Genomic DNA, 16,675 nt, shown 5'->3' on the forward strand with positions numbered 1-16,675 from the left:
CTTATTCTCTATACCCAAACTCCAGTTTTTGTGTACAAAGGAAAATCCAATCAGTGCTTTTGGAGTTTATGGTTGTTTATAGGATCCTTTCATCCTATAAACTATTTCAAGTGGTTTTACTGCAGTCTTATCATGTCAAGTTTACACTACAATTCAAACAGCTCAGATCTCAGATAAAAACAAAGGATCCAGACATGATTGCCCACACTGCAGTTTAAACAGACACTAGAATCTGCACCACTCACTGCCATAGCTCTTTCAAATGTTTCAAAAACCACTAAGTGTGTCTCTGATCAGGAAATTATTTAAGGCTTAAGTTAAAAGTCTTTGCTTTAATGGAAATGAATGAATATATATTTTACAAACATATTATACACAAATTTGGAAGAATTCCTGAACTAGTATATTTTGCATTTTATACATTATTGATAAGAAAAATAAAAACAATAAAACTCACACTGAAAGGGCGGGCCTACGCCGGCCCACTCCATCTTGTTCTGTGTCTTTCACCTGGACCACACCTCCTCGCCTTGAGTAACCCACAGCCCCCCTCACCTGCCTAACAGGACTCAGACCCTTCCCTAGCCAATCGGCTGAGGCCACAGCCATTACCTCACCAACTGCCCCTAGGGGAGTTGGTGCTCCCCTGGAGCAACCCCCTCCCCCACCTGCCTGACAGAACTCGGACCCTTCCCCAGCCAATCGGCTGAGGCCATAGCCATTACCTCACCAACTGCCCCTAGGCCCCAATAAAACCTTTGTCCTTTTGAAACTTGCTCTCTCTCCCCGGTATCTCACCGCTGCGTAGGTGCAGGTAGGGGATTGAGCTCGAGCTAGCTCGAATAAAGGCTCTTTGCTTTTGCATCGGACTTGGCTCCCTAGTGGTCTTTGGGGATCACCAATTCTGGGCATAACAACACTAGTCCCACACATCAGGGATCAATGTTCTATAAGGGAGGATTAGCAGGACTCTCGACAACCATGGACCAGGTCAGCTAACAATGACTTTCCAAGTGGGCACAGTAAGTGGTGGTGATTTTTTTCATTGTGGAAACATCACCACCATTGGAGCCTGTTCAGGAGGTGGTAACACGGGCCTATGGAGACAAGTGTATCCAAGCATGCTCTTGTTATTTGACACTCTGTATTGATTGCCTACTTGGCCTGAATTGAAATGGAGTGGGAGTATAAACATGGGTGTATTTGCCCAGCTGCTTGAATGATTCAGGTTAGGTTCTTCAGCAGGAATGCTCTGGCAGGTGGGAGCGCTAGGTCAGAAGCCTTAAGTTCAAACACAAAAGCCTTCTCTGAGATGGAGGGGCCTCAAGGAGAAAAGGGAAGGGATAAAATTTTTAGAGAAACTTCCAATTATTCGTTTTTATACAGGGACTGGGGCTTGGAAATGAGCAGTAATTTAAGATATGTTTGGCCCATAACCAAAGCTATTCCCTTAACCATTTTGTAGCCCTTTGCTTCTCCTTTCCTTCCTCCCTGGCCCTCGCCTTCTCCCTCTCTATCCACCCTCTCCCAATCCTCCTTTTATCTTTTTCAGGGCTGAGCTGCATTCCGAAGGACTTCTGCCCATTTCCTCGCAGGCCCTGATGCATTCACGTCTCAAATACATCCCGCCTCACTGCTAGAGCTAGGTTTACCCCTGAATGTACACAGTGTTTTCTTTGTCAGTGTGATGCCAATGACCACATCAACATCAGTTAGTGAAGTCAGATCCTCTCTGACTGGAAGTGTAGAAATCCCTTCAAATATAATATTCTCTATAGTGTGTTTCTGTGGCAATTTACTTTTTCTGAAGAAAAACTCTATGTCTGAATCCTTATCAACTGGCTTTTTTTTTTTTTTTTTCCTTTTCTTCTCTGAAACATAGTATTGTTCTAGAACAGTGGCTGGTTTAAGAGCCCTTTCAAAAACCTCCAGGGTAGTTATTTGAGGGGGAAAAAAAAAAACTTCAAAGACATTTTCATAAATCTGTTTTTTCACTATGCATACTTCTGTAAATAGAGTGACTCTGTGGGGATAAAACATCACAAGGATTGACAGGGCAAACACTTTAATATACTTGTGGGAGGAGTGACGTTTGAGAAGTAGGCTGGCAGCACGTTCACGCTTTGATGGAGCTACTGTAAGGCTATGTTTTAATGTACCACATGGACTCAGTGGATCTGGTCTACTTCATCGCAGGGCTCCACATTGTGCTGTTAGTATTTAGATTGTGGCTCCTTACCTGGCTGTGACTTCTGTGGTAAATTTTCAGTCAAATCCTATCCTACTGTGCTCACACCAGCCTGGATTCAGATCCAAATTCATGAACATGGGTCTGGTCTAGAAAGGATTTTTTGTTGTTGCTGCTACTATTTGTAGATATATAGAAAATTTTGTGGTTGCTATGCAATAAAAAGGATGTACTAGTGTTTATTAATTGTGTACGAATTCAACCAATGTTTCAAGTGTTTTATGTTATTTGTCTTCTTTAACCTTTAAAAGAACACTATGATACAGGTATTATTATACTCTTATATTTTGTATAAGAAACTAAACTCTGGAAGGTTAAGAGAAAAATTTGTGGGGGACGGTGTCTTCCTTTGTTTATTTGTATTTGTAATATGAAATTGAAGGTCCATATGAACACATGCACAGTCATGCTGGCCTGGGGAGAGGGAGCTGGGAAAAGGTCACTTGGCAGTGGGGCTGAACAAAGACCTTTTTATTTATTTTTATTTTATTTTATTTTATTTTATTTTATTTTATTTTATTTTATTTTATTTTATTTTATTTTATTATTTTTTAAAGTGTATTTATTTGAGACAGTCAGAGACAGCATAAGTGGAGAAGGGGCAGGGAGAGAGGGAGAGAGAATCCCAAGCAGACTCCATGCTGTTAGAGCAGAGCCAGAAGTGAGACTTGAACTCACAAACCATGAGATCATGACCTGAGCTGAAATCCAGAATCGGATGCTTAACTGACTGAGCCAACCAGGCACCGCTTATTTAGTTATTTTTAATTGATTCGAAGTTTACTAGGTAATACAACATGGGTCACAAAGGCAATGGAAAACTCCAATGAGGGCACTGTTTGTTGTTTGTTTATCTTACCCAAAAGGAGGCAAGACACTTTTGCCATAGGACTGCACACTAAAGTCCTGACTTACATTGGAACTTTTATCTCTCTGCCTCCATAGTCCAGTTTCTTGCCACTGTATCAAGCTACCACAACTTGTGAGTAAATACCCAAGCATGTCTCAGCCAGCTAGAGAAATCTTACCCAACCAAATGTGTTGGGTAAGTTAAGACTTTTCGTTGGAAGTGGTAGTGGGCTTGAGGTCTCAGCACTCCAAAATGCAAGGTGCAGTATAGGTGGATTATAAACAGTTGTGTGCTGGTATATGTAACCCTGTTTCATAGTGTTTGCTGATTTCCATTATATAAATACTCTCACTGTGGCTGATTTCAGGCTATCAAACATATATGACTGAATAAAAAGTTGGGATGGGATTTGTGTAGCATACTATATTATGTAGTATTTGTATCATACAGCAGTTGACATTATTAACCTCAAAAATAATAGTAGAATAGATAATAAAGAGTGAACAATAGTTACCAGTAAAAAATAGTAAAATAAACAGGAAATTATAAGTTTTGAGTATTCATTCTCTATGATTTTAACATAATTTATTTTATTATAAGTTTATATAATTTAAGTTTTAATAACACCTGGATTTAATAACTAGCTCACAGAATTCCTGAAAATTTAACTCTGCCAGATATAAGCCAGCTCAAAAATACCACTGAATAAATGAAGGTTTCATACTAATGCAAAAAAGATAATATAGGCATATCTTCAACAAAAGGTATAACCACATTATGATGAAGGAATTAATTGAATGGGATTTCAGTTGCTCTTGAGAAAATGGAATTAACTTATAGCCTCCTGTGATTATTTCTTAGGCTCTTGTATGTAAATATTTAGGTAGACTTATCATAGGTAGAACACCAAGTAAAATTTAAGCTCTTATTAAAACATCACAGGACACCAACATCCTTTAAATAGCATTTCTTTTTTTTTTCCTCCCTGCTCCATCCCTTCCTCAGCTCTTCCCTCCCATGCTCTAACCCCTGGAATCAAAAATGGCTAATTGGAAAGCACAGTAGTTTAGAGTCAGGACATATGAAGTTTCAGTTTGGCTTTTCCAATAACTCAAAGTGAAATTTTGAGTAAAATGCAATCTCTCTGAGACCGGGTTTACTAAATTATTAAGAGAGGGCATTTACCTGGTGATCCCTCAGGTCCCTTCTGGCCCTAACACTGCGTGATTAATGTCTCTCAGGATATTCATTGGCTGGTCAGATTGACTTTTGCTCACATCATAGAAGTTGAGAACAGGCCATCAATCAGGCGGACCACTCACAGTCTACCTCCCTGCCCCCACTGCTGTTGTCTTCAGAAGTAGATGAGATCAAACATTTAGGAATCCAATTTGATTTCTACTGCCCTGGTTACAGTCAAACAAATTGAACATCATGATACTACCTCGGTCAGTTTCTGTACATACTCTTTACAATAACTCCCTTTCTGGTTAATGATAAGAACATTTCTCTGATGGTCTGTGGAGAATATGGATGAAATAAACGTTGGAAAAATATATTTGAATGGCATTCAAGTTAAAAACTGCAGATGGTCACTAACATTAATGAAATCTAACATGCCACACCTGCTCATCTAATCTTAGCAAATATTATAGTAAATCCCTAGTAAATTCTATCAGCATTTAAGCAAAGAGAAATTTGTTCTTTAAATCATGTAATTGGATATTGCATTGAAATATTTCATTAGTTCTGAAAATATTCTTTCAAAATAATTCCTTAGTTTCCATGGTTTGGTTGATTGACTAATAAAAATTATCTTTTCAACAATGAATTGAAACTATTCCTAATAAATTAATACAAAAAAGAATAGTCAAACAACACGTTAGGGAAAACAAAAATGTTCTATTTTACAGAAACGTGCTATAATTTGTTATTTATTTGAAATGTTTTGGAAATAAAATGAATTGGCTATCTACTGCAGCTCACTTGGTAGAATTGCTCATTTGTGAAGCAGGACAATCTCTAAACTCCAATATAGCGGTTTTAACGTTCTCACAAAAGGCCAACCCACACATACCTCCCTGTGAACTTCAAACCATATTGTATTTACAACGTAAAGACTGAAATTTGTTTACTTGCTCTATCTATAACACTGGACTAGGGGTTTCAAGAGATTAAAAGACCGAAAAGCAACCCCCCCCCAGAGAAATGGCAACAAGACAGATCAGAGTAATAGGAGAAGTAGCTACTTGTTAGCTATGTGACTTCATGAAAATGAATTAAACATTTTAAACCTTGATTAACCATCTGTAAGATGAGGAAAATAATTATACTTAAATCATATGTTTGATATGAGAATTATATGATAAATATATACAAATATGTTTGCTGTACTTAGAACAGTCTTATGATACACATGTTAAAAGAAGTTGTTGGTTTATATTTGGTAAAGAAAATGAGCTTAAATTTATATATATTATATATTTCCAGTGTCCTATGATATCCAGAATTTTCTTTTCATCTCATGCATCTTTCTCATTGAGGTTTCTGTTTTAGCTACCAGAATTCCAGTTGAGAAAACATGGGCTTATTTAAACCTGCTTTTTGGCCACAGTTGAAGTAGACACCTGATCCAAGCTCAATTACCTCAATTGCTTCTTTTAGAAATTTGAAACTATATTAAAAGAATTGCCAGTGAATTTTGGCACTTTACTTGGAATGCATAGAGAACTGTATCTAGAGAGAACTGGAAAAAAACAATCTGCAGAGAGAATTAATAATAAAACTAATGTGTGGAAAGGAAGAGAAATGGGGTACGAGAGTATTCCAGAAACAGGGGAGTAATCTTGGTTTCTTAATCTCAGACTTGAGTGAAGACTTTCTTTTCTTCCTGCTGTGTTCTTCCATAAATTTTATCTTTTCCTTAGGTTTGTGAACATAATTTTGCTAATTTACCACAAAATAATTCCCTACAACTTCTACAATAAAAGAGTACCATGGTTTGGATTTTTAAAGACTTTAAATTATGGCACAGTAATTTCAGAGTCAGCTTGGTGGCTCCAGAGATAGTGCAATGCACAATTCCAGGAGATGCCTTCCCAGGATCCCTGTGGAAGAGCAACCTCTGGAGATGTGCTCTGAAGCAGCCATCAGAAATGGTCTTGCTCCTTACAATTGAAAATCTTTGTCCCACTGGAACATACATTTTTTGTTTGTTTTTTTGTTTCTAGAAATGGGATTCAAATCACAAAAAGGGATCTTATCATGTTTTTATTCAAGTATAATTAACATGCAGTGTTATATTAGCTTCAGGTGTACAATGCAATGATTCATCAATTCTGTACATTTCTCAGTGCTCATCAAGATAAGTATACTCAATCCTCTTCATCTATTGCTCACCTCTGGCAACCTCCTTCTCTATATTTAATAGTCTGATAGTCTATATTTAATAGACTCTCTATTTTTTCCCCTTGTTCATTTTTTTCTTTGTTTCCTAAATTCCATATATGAATAAAGTCATGGCATTTTGTCTTCCTCTGACTTATTTCACTTAGTGTTATATCCTCTAGACCCATCCATGTTGTTGCAAATGGCAAGATTTTATTGCAGCTAGATTTTATTCTTTTTTACAGCTGAGTAGTATTCCATTATATATATGTGTATATATATATATATATATATATATATATATATATATATGTGTGTGTGTGTGTGTATATATATATATATGTATATATATATATGTATATATATTCCATTACACACACACACACGCACACACACACACGCACACATACCACATCTTCTTTATCCATTCTTCTATGGATGGGCACTTGAGTTGCTTTAATATCTTCACTATTGTAAATAATGCTGCAATGACATAGAGGTGCATATATCTTTTTGAATCAGTGTTTTCATTCTCTTTGGGTAAATACCCAGTAGTGGAATTACTAGATCATATGGTAACTCTATTTTTATTTTATTTTCTTTTTGAGGAACTTTCACACTGTTTTCCACAGTGGCTGCACTAGCTTGCCTTCCTACCAAGAATGCACAAGTGTTTCTTTTTCTTTTCATCCTTGCCAACATTTCCTATCTCTTATCTTTCTGATTTTCACCATTATGATGAGGGTGTGGAGATATCTCATTGTGATTTTGGTTTCCATTTCCTTGATGATTTGTGATGTTGAGCATCTTTTCATGTATCTGTTGGCTGTTTGTTTTCTTTGAAGAATGCCTATTCATGTCCTCTGCTGATTTTTAAATTGGATTATTATTATAATTTTATTTTTTTGGCATTGAGTTGTGTAAGTTCTTTACATGTTTTAGATATTAATTCCTTATCAGATATATCCTTTATAATTTTCATTTCCGATTAAATAGGTTGTCTTTTGTTTTGATAATGGTTTCCTTTGATGTGCAAAAGCTTTTTATTTTGGTATAGTTTCTTTTTTATTTTGAGAGAGAGAGAAAACGAGCAGGGGTGGGGTAGACAGAGAGAGAGACAGAGAGAGAGAGAGAGAGAGAGACAGAGACAGAGACAGAGAGACAGAGAGAATCCTAAGCAGGTTTTGAATGGTCAGTGCAGAGCTCCATGCAGAGCTCCATCCCATAAACTGTGAGCTCATGACCTGAGCCAAAATCAAGAGTTAGATGCTTAACCAACTTAGCCACCTAGGTGCCCCTTTTGGGGTAGATTCAATAGTTTAATTTTGTTTTTGTTTCCCTTGCCAATGGAGACATGTGGAAGAATGTTGCTATGGTCAATGTCAAATAAACTACTGCCTGTGCTTTCTTCTAGGATTTTTATGGTTGCAGATCTCACATTTAGTTCTTTGAAAAACTTTGAGGTTTTTTTTGTGTATAGTGTTAGAAAGTGGTCCAGTTTCATTCTTTTGCATGTAGCTGTCCAGTTTTCCCAACACCATTTGTTGAAGACACTGTTTTTTATCTTATTGTATATTATTATCTCCTGTGTCAAAGATTAGTTGATCATAAAAGTGTGGGTTTATTTGTGGGCTGTCTATTCTGTTCTATTGATGTGTGTATCTATTTTTATGCTAGTATTATATTGTTTTGATTACTATAGCTTTGTAGTATATCTTGATATCTGGGATTGTGATATCCCCAGCTTTGTTCTTTTTTTTTTTTTTTTTCAAGATTGCTTTGGCTATTTTAGGTCTTTTGTGATTCTATACAAATTTTAGGATTATTTTTTCTAGTTCTGTGAAAAATGGTGTTGATATTTTGATGGGGAATGCATTAATCTGTATATTGCATTGGGTATTATGGACATCTTGATAATTTTTTCTTCTAATCCATGGGAATGGAATATCTTTCTGCTTGCTTGTGTCATCTTCAATTTCTTTCATCACCATTTTATAGTGTTGAGAGTACAGGTCTTTCACCTTCTTGGTTAAGTTTATTCCTAGTTATTTTATTCCCTTTGGTGCAATTGTAAATAATTAAATTGTTTTCTTAATTTCTCTCTCTTACTACTACATTATTACTGTATAGAAATGCAACAGATTTATGTGGGTAGATTTTATATCCTGTGACTTTACTGAATTAATTATTAGTTCCATCAGTTTTGGTGGAGTCTTTAGGGTTTTCTATACACAGTATCATGTCATCTGCAAATAACAACAGTTTTATATCTAACTTACCAATTTGATGCCTTAAAAGGCATTTTGCTTATCTGGTTGCTGTGGCTAGGACTTCCAGTACACATTGAATACAAGTGGTGAAAGTGAACATCCTTGTTTTGTTTCTGACCTTAGGGGAAAAGCTCTCAGTTTTTCACCATTGGGTAGTATGATGTCAGCTGTACGTTTTTCACACGCGTTTTTCACACACCTTAGGGGAAAAGCTCTCAGTTTTTCACCATTGGGTAGTATGATGTCAGCTGTACGTTTTTCACACACGGCGTTTATTATGTTGAGATACGCTCCCTCCAGACTTACTTTGTTGAGGGTTTTTATCGTGAATGGATGTTATATTTAATTAAATGCTTTTTCTGCACCCGTTGAAATGATCACATGGATTTTATCCTTTCTCTTGTTGATGTGATATATAATGTTGATTGATTTGAGACTATTCAATCACCCTTGTATCCTGGAATAAATTCCACTTGATATTGGTGAGTGACTTTTTAAATGTGTTGTTGGACTTGGTTTGCTAATACTTTGTTGAGGATTTTTGCATTATACTCATCAGAGATATTGTCCTATAGTTTTCTTTTTTGCAGTGTCTTTATCTGGTTTTGGTATCAGGGTAATGCTGGCCTCATAGAATGAATTTGGAAGCTTTCTTCCTCTATTATTTTTGGGAATAATTTGAAAAGAATAGGTATTAACTCTTCTTTACATATTTGGTAAAGTTTGCCTGTGAAGCTGTCTGGTCCTGGACTTTTGTTTGTTGGGAGTTTTTTTGATTACTGATTCAAATTAATTGCTACTAATTGGTTTGTTCAAGTTTCTATTCCTTTATGCTTCAGTTTTGTAGGTTATATGTTTCTAGAAATTTATCCATGTTTTCCAAGTTTTCCGATTTGTTGGCAAAATTTTTTCATCATACTATGTTATGATCCTTTGTATTTCTGTGGTGTTGGTTATTATTTCTTATCTTTCATTTTTTATTTTATTTCAGTTCCCTCTCTTTATTTTCCTCGATAGATCTGGCTGGAAGTTCATCAGTTTTATTGATATTTTTTGAAGAACCAGATTCTGGTTTCACTGATCTGTTCTATTTTTTTTTTTTTAGTTTCTATTTAATTTATTTCTTCTCTAATCTTTATTATTTCCTTCCTTCTACTGGCTTTGTATTGCTATATTCTTTTCTCTTATGACAGGTTTTGCTGTATCCCAAAGAGTTTGGACCATTGTATTTTCATTTTCATTTGCTCTGTGTACTTTTTGACTTTTTCTTTGATTTCTTGGTTGACCTATTCATTGTTTAGTAGCATGTTATTTAACCTCCATGTATTTGTGTTCATTCCAGGTTTTTCCTGTCATTGATTTCTAGTTTCATACTTTTGTGCACAGAAGAGGTGCATTATATGATTTCATTTTTTAAAATTTATTGAAACCTGTGATCTATTTTGTAAAATGTTCCCATGTACACTTGAAAAGAGTGTGTACTCCACAGTTTTGGGATGGATGGAATGTTCTGAACATATATATATATATATATATATATATATATATATATATATATGTTATGAATATGTATATACATTCATATATTCATATATATATATGTATATATGTATATGTATATATATATATATATATATATATATATATATATACATATATATATATGATCCATCTGGTCCAGTGTGTCATTGAAAGCCACTATTGTCTTGTTGATTTTCTGTCTGGATGATCTATCCATTGACTAAAGGGAGGTGTTACAATCTCCTGCTATTATTGTATTACTAGAAATTTCTCCCTTTATGTTTGTTAATAGTTGCTTTGTATATTTGGGTGTTCCCGTGGTCCCTTGTTGCATAAATATTTGTAATTGTTATAGTTTCCTGTTGGATTTTTCCATTTATGATCATGTAGTATCCTTCTTTGTCTCTTATTATAGTCTTTGTTTTAAAGCTAATTTCATCCAATGTAAGTATTGCTATCCCTGTTTTATTTTCACTTCTGTTTGCATGATAAATATTTTTTTCCATCCCTTTACTTCCAATCTGCATTGTGTCTTTAGGTCTGAAATGCATCTCTTGTAGGCAGCACATATATGGGCTTTGTTTTTTTATCCATTCATTCACCCTGTGTCTTTTGATTGGAGTGTTTAGTTCATTTACATTCAAACTAATTATTGACAAGGATGTACTTATTGCCATTTTTGTCACTTATTTTATGGTTATTTTTGTAGTTATTTGCTGTTCCTTTCTTCTCTTGCACTCTTCTCTTGTGGTTTGATAGCTTTCTCTAGTGATATGCTTGGGTTCCTTTCTCTTTATCTTTTGCATAGTTGTTACTGGACTTTGATTTGTGGTTAATAGTAAGTTTATTTGTAACATCTTCTGCATATAGCAGTCTATATTAAGTTGATAGGTACTTGAGTTTGAACCCATTCTAAAATCACTAAATTTTTATTCCTCTCCTCCTGCATTTTCTACATATGGTATCCTACTCTACATCCTTTTATTTTGTGAATCCCTTGACTGATTTCTATAGATACAATTGATTTTACTGCTATACTGGTTTTATAAGTGATCATACTACTTTTGTTGTGTTTATATGTACCTGTGACCTGTGAATTATTTTTTTTCCTTTTCTACTTTTCTTACCCTCCTTATGGATTTTCCTCTCCATTCAAAGAATTCCCTTTAACATATCTTGTAAAGGTGATTTAGTAGTGTTGAATTTCTTAAATTTTTGTTTGTTTAGGAAAGTCTTTATCTCTTCTTCTATTCTGAATGATAACCTCGCTGAATAGAGTGTTCTTGGCTGCAGGGTTTTTTTTTTTTTTCTTTTTTCAGCATTTTGAATATATCATGCCATTCCCTCCCAGTCTGCAAACATTTTGCTGAAAACTCAGCTGATAGTCTTATGAAGTTTCCCTTGTATGTAACTTTTCTTTTCTCTTTCTGTTTTTATAATTCTATTTTTATCACTGCTTTTTGCCATTTTAACTATTTTGTGTCTTGGGGTGGACCTCTTTGGTTTGATTTTGTTGGAGGCTTTCTGTACCTCTTGGACCTCTATTTCTGTTTCCTTTCCCAGATTCAGGAAGCTTTCAGCTATTATTTCTTCAAATAGATTTTCTGCCTCCCTTTTTCTTTTCTCCTTATGGGATCCCTATAATGCAAATGTTTTTACATTTGATGATGTCGCTGAGTTCCCTTAATCTATTCTCATTTTTATTATTCTTTTTTTCTTTTTGCTGTTTATCTTGCTTTTCATTACTCTGTCCTCCATCTCACTGACCCATTCTTTGCTTTCTCTAATCTGCCGTTTTTTTCAATCTAGTGTATTTTTAACTTCAGTTATTGAGTCCTCAATTTCTGATTCTTTTTTTCTATTTTCTGTCTCTTTGTTGAAGATACAGATATCCTCCACTCTTTTCTCACTTTCAGTAAGTATCTTTATGATCATTACTTTGAATTCTTTATCAGGAATATTACTTATTTCTGTTTCATTTAGCTCTTTTGCTGTGAGTTTGTCCTGTTTTTTTCTTTCCCATTTGGGCCATATTTCTCTGTCTCCTCATTTTGTCTACTTTTTGTGTTTTTCTATTTATTAAGAAAGTCAGGTACATCTCCTGATCTGGAAGTATTGCGTTATGAAGAAGTCCTATTGTCCTCTGTAGTCGAATGTCCCTGGTTCACCAGAAGCTAGTATTTCAGGGGTGTCTCCTATGCATGGTACACATGTCTTACTGTTGTGTTTGAGCCTGTTTGCCTTTAGTCCAGTCAGCTGCAATGGACCTCTGCCTGTTGGGGCCAAAGTTTGGTTTCTGTGCTGTGAAAGGGTCAATCTGAGGCTCCTTGGGCTTACAGTTGGGTCAGACTAGATGTCTGACCTCAGCCCATTTGCTGAAATCACCACCTCATGGACCTGCAGGGCACTCACCTGCATTGTTCCCTGAAAAGCTTTCACTAGTGGCTGGGTTCTGCAATCAGACCAAGTGTCTGCTCCCAGTCTGTCTGTTGGGGTTGCAATGACCCCAAACTAAAGTGCTCTCTCTTTGTATAGCCTCCTCTGAAGTTTTTTTGTTAAATGTTTATTTATTTATTTTGAGAGAGAGCATGGGTGGGGGAGGGGCAGAGAGGGAGAAAAAGGATCCCAAACAGGCTTCACACTGTCCCCCCTCATGAACCCTGAGATCATGACCTGAGCCAAAATCAAGAGTCAGATGCTTAACTGATTGAGCCGCCCAGATGCCCCCCCCTCCTGTGAAGTTTTGTTGGTGGCCAAGGCCAATAATCAGATCAGATGTCTGCTCCCACCCTGTTGTGTGTGGTTATCTTCCCATCTCTCCATGACAAGAGTCACTTTGGAGTGGTACTGTCCACTGTCTGGGCTTCTTGTAGAATTAAAGTCTTCAGGTGCAACTTTGGATGGTCTCCTGCTAAGTATGTCGAGTTGGGTGGGATAAGTCTCAAGGAGATTATGTTGGGGGGCACACAGTGTTAGCAAGCGAGGTGGCAAGTGTTCAGGCTAGTTTGGCAGGTGTTTCAGTGTCTACAGTGTGTGTGTGGGGGGGGGGGCGGTGGAGGGAAGCAGGAGAGAGAAATGGTACTTAACAGCTCTTTTGTTCTTGGAGAAGTCTTCTAAAGATCCCTACTCCTCCAGTGCAGTCACTGAGATTCGCAAATAAATCTTCTTGATTACCCCAGGTGCATTTCAAACTGCTGCTTCTATGTTGTATCATTGAGGGGTTCTTTTTTCTCTTTAAGGGAAGGAAGAGTTTTCTTTTCTTTTCTTTTCTTTTCTTTTAAAAAAATTATGTTTATTTACTTTTGAGAGAAAGAGCAAGAGCAAGAGCAAGAGCGAGTGGGGGAGAGGCAGAGAGAGAGGGAAACAATCTTAACAGACTCCAGGCTCTGAGTAGTTAGTACAGACCCCAATGTGGAGCTTGAACTCACGAACTGTGAGATCATGACCTCAGCTGAAGTCAGAAGCTTAAATGACTGAGCCACCCAGGTGCCCCAGGATCTGTTTTCTATAGCCTTCTGGCTCTCCCAGAGTCAAACCCACCGATTTTTTAAAGTTCCCTGTGTTAAGCCCCACTGGTTATAAAACTCATTGACTTAAGCCCCTGTGATATTCAAAGCCAAATGTTGTGGGACTCATCTTCCTAGTGCAGGTCCCTGTGTCTTGGGTGCTTGGTGTGGGTTTTGTCCCTCTTCCTTCTTTCTTTCTTTTTTTTTTTTTTTTTTTTAATTTTTAACGTTTATTCAGTTTCGAGAGGCAGAGAGACAGAGCACAAGTGGGGGAGGGGCAGAGAGAGAGGGAGACACAGAATCCAAAGCAGGCTCCAGGCTCTGAGATGTCAGCATAGAGCCCAACTCTATGGGCTCTATGATTGGGGCTCGAATCACCAACTGAGAGATCATGACCTGAGCCGAAGCTGGACGTTCAACTGACTGAGCCACCCAGGCGCCCCCTCTCCTTTCTTTATGTCTGCAGTGTCCCTTCTATAAGTGGTTAATTTTGCAGGTTAGTTTGTTTCCCAACCAGGACTCTACCCCTCCTCCTCTTTTAGATGTGGCCTCCTCTCTGTGGTTAACTGTAGAGTCTGTTCTGCCAGTCTTTGGTTCATTTTCTGGGTGAGTTACACCAGTGTAGCTGTTATTCACATGTATCTGTGAGACAAGGTGAACTTAGGATCCTCCTATTCTGCCATCTTTCTAGGCTACCCAGGATGATACAATCATTAGTAAGGACTTATTAATGGCCTGTGGTATGCTGGACATGGTGTTAGGCCCAGGGTAAAATGTTGTGAATAGCATAGATATTAAACAAGAGTGTTTTGCCTCAAATTATTTGTGCATATTTAAAAAAAAGTTGTCCTTGTAAAAAAATGGGAATGGGTGGGAAGAGTGATATGGATATGACTTTAAATATTTATAATGAATTTGAAGATATATAGGATTCAGTAAGTCACCACACTGAAGAGCTCAGAGGATTTGGTGATATTCTGATTCTGTGAACTTAAGAATTGAGAATACCCAATGAGATAGGGAGAAAAGACAGAGAGGCAGCATATTTAGAATTTATTTATTTAGAAAAATGCCTGCAGATCATCTTTATTATCAATATCTTCCTTCTCCATCCTACAGGAATGTTCACTTCAAAACATTCTATGCCAAAACATTTGAGGTAATCTTTCATTTTTATTCCCATCTTCAGGATAGATCATGAATTCTCATGAGCCTGAAGACTATAACAAGAATACACAAACACTTGCAATCCACAGAGAAATGCAGCTAGGGAAATAGAGACACATGTGTACGAGTTTAATCTCTTTTTATTGAATTCTATGAGAAACGCAAATTCCTATGTTGTATTTAATCCATCAAAGTAAAAACCTACTGCTATGACATAAACAAGACCTTTGTTGAAAGAAAAAGTTTCAAATGGGATCAGCTATCTACAAATAATAATTTGGGGAAGGAATGGAGAGCACAAGAAGGGAATGCAAGATATGGAAAGGGAGCAGTATTAAGGACTCATAGTGGTGCCTCCATTTGGGTAGTTGACACCACAGGTGAGAAAAGTCAAACTCTGGGGAACAGGGCTTTCTGTTTCCCTTCTTCAGATTTTAAGTGACCCCAGATCTTGATATGCCTTTGGAGGACTTCAAAGAGGGATCTGTTTGGATTTTTTGTATAGAGAAGAACATGTCTGAGTAGTACAAGAGTTTATTTCTTGTGTGGAAGAGAATAGTAAAAAATGGCTTTCAAAAGAAAGGTAAAAAATATTGCCAGGTTATATTTGTTATAAAGTATTTTACCCTTCACAGCCTTCCTATTCTGTTCCACTGTCCACTTTATAAGACTGAATAAGTGAGGAAGATATACTCATTCTCTGGGTCAGTCTTGTACTGCACAGGGCAAACTATGGGCAGGGGAGAGAGCGGTGGAAGGAGGGTTAGTACACCTGTAAGTATAGGTATAATGGTTTCAGTCATCACACTCTAAAGTCACTCACAAATGATTTTCAAAGATTGTCTTTTCCTAAAATCTGTGAAGAATATATTTTTAATATTTAAAAATATTTGTATATATACTAATAAAGTATAACTAATTTGTGGGACAAAATGTATTTTTAGAGGAGAAAAGAGAAATGTGATTTGCTTCATAGCTTTCAAAACTTACAGTTGGGGAATCCTGGTGCCTGGGAACTGACATACAGCTGCAATAATTCATAAACAACACAGGCATTACCACCCCATCCCATCCCACCTCCTACATCCTAAATCTCTGAACTGCTTGAGGGAAGGGATAGTTGTTTTTATATGCTACTACTTAGAACCATATCTGGTATAGAACTCATACTTTGTATTTTATTTTCCTTGAATTGGAATTGGAGTGAATTAAATTTTTGGCAGTTTTACTTGTTATTGATATAGTTACTACCTAAGGACCCAGGCTTATAACAATTTTTATTTTTTTTCACAGTATATTTCACTTTTATGTCAGATACTTGCTACTCAACATTTCCCCTCTCCTTTGCCCTAGTAGTAGTCAATTTTTGCTGTGTTAAAATCACCACAACACTTAGTAATTTATGATAGCAAACATTATATTTCTCATGTTCAGTACATTGACTGGGTGCTTCTTCTTGGCTGGACTTGCTTAAGTAGAGCCTGTGGTAGGTGGGTTCTTGGTCTGAGGGTCTCTGCTGGGCCTCTTTGCTGTAAATGGTTTCTTCTCTTTCTGTAGCCTGGCTGAACTTCTCCATATACTGATCTTAGGTTTTCAAAGCATCAAGAGAAAGTAAGCCCCAATATGCAAGCACTTTTATAGTCTTTGCTTGCATCACATTTGTTTGGCCAAAGCAAACCGCATGGCCACAATCAGATTCACAGTCATAGTAAAGTACTCAAGAGCA

Source organism: Felis catus, chromosome B1 (genome assembly GCF_018350175.1).
Source record: "Felis catus isolate Fca126 chromosome B1, F.catus_Fca126_mat1.0, whole genome shotgun sequence".
Taxonomy (NCBI): domain Eukaryota; kingdom Metazoa; phylum Chordata; class Mammalia; order Carnivora; family Felidae; genus Felis; species Felis catus.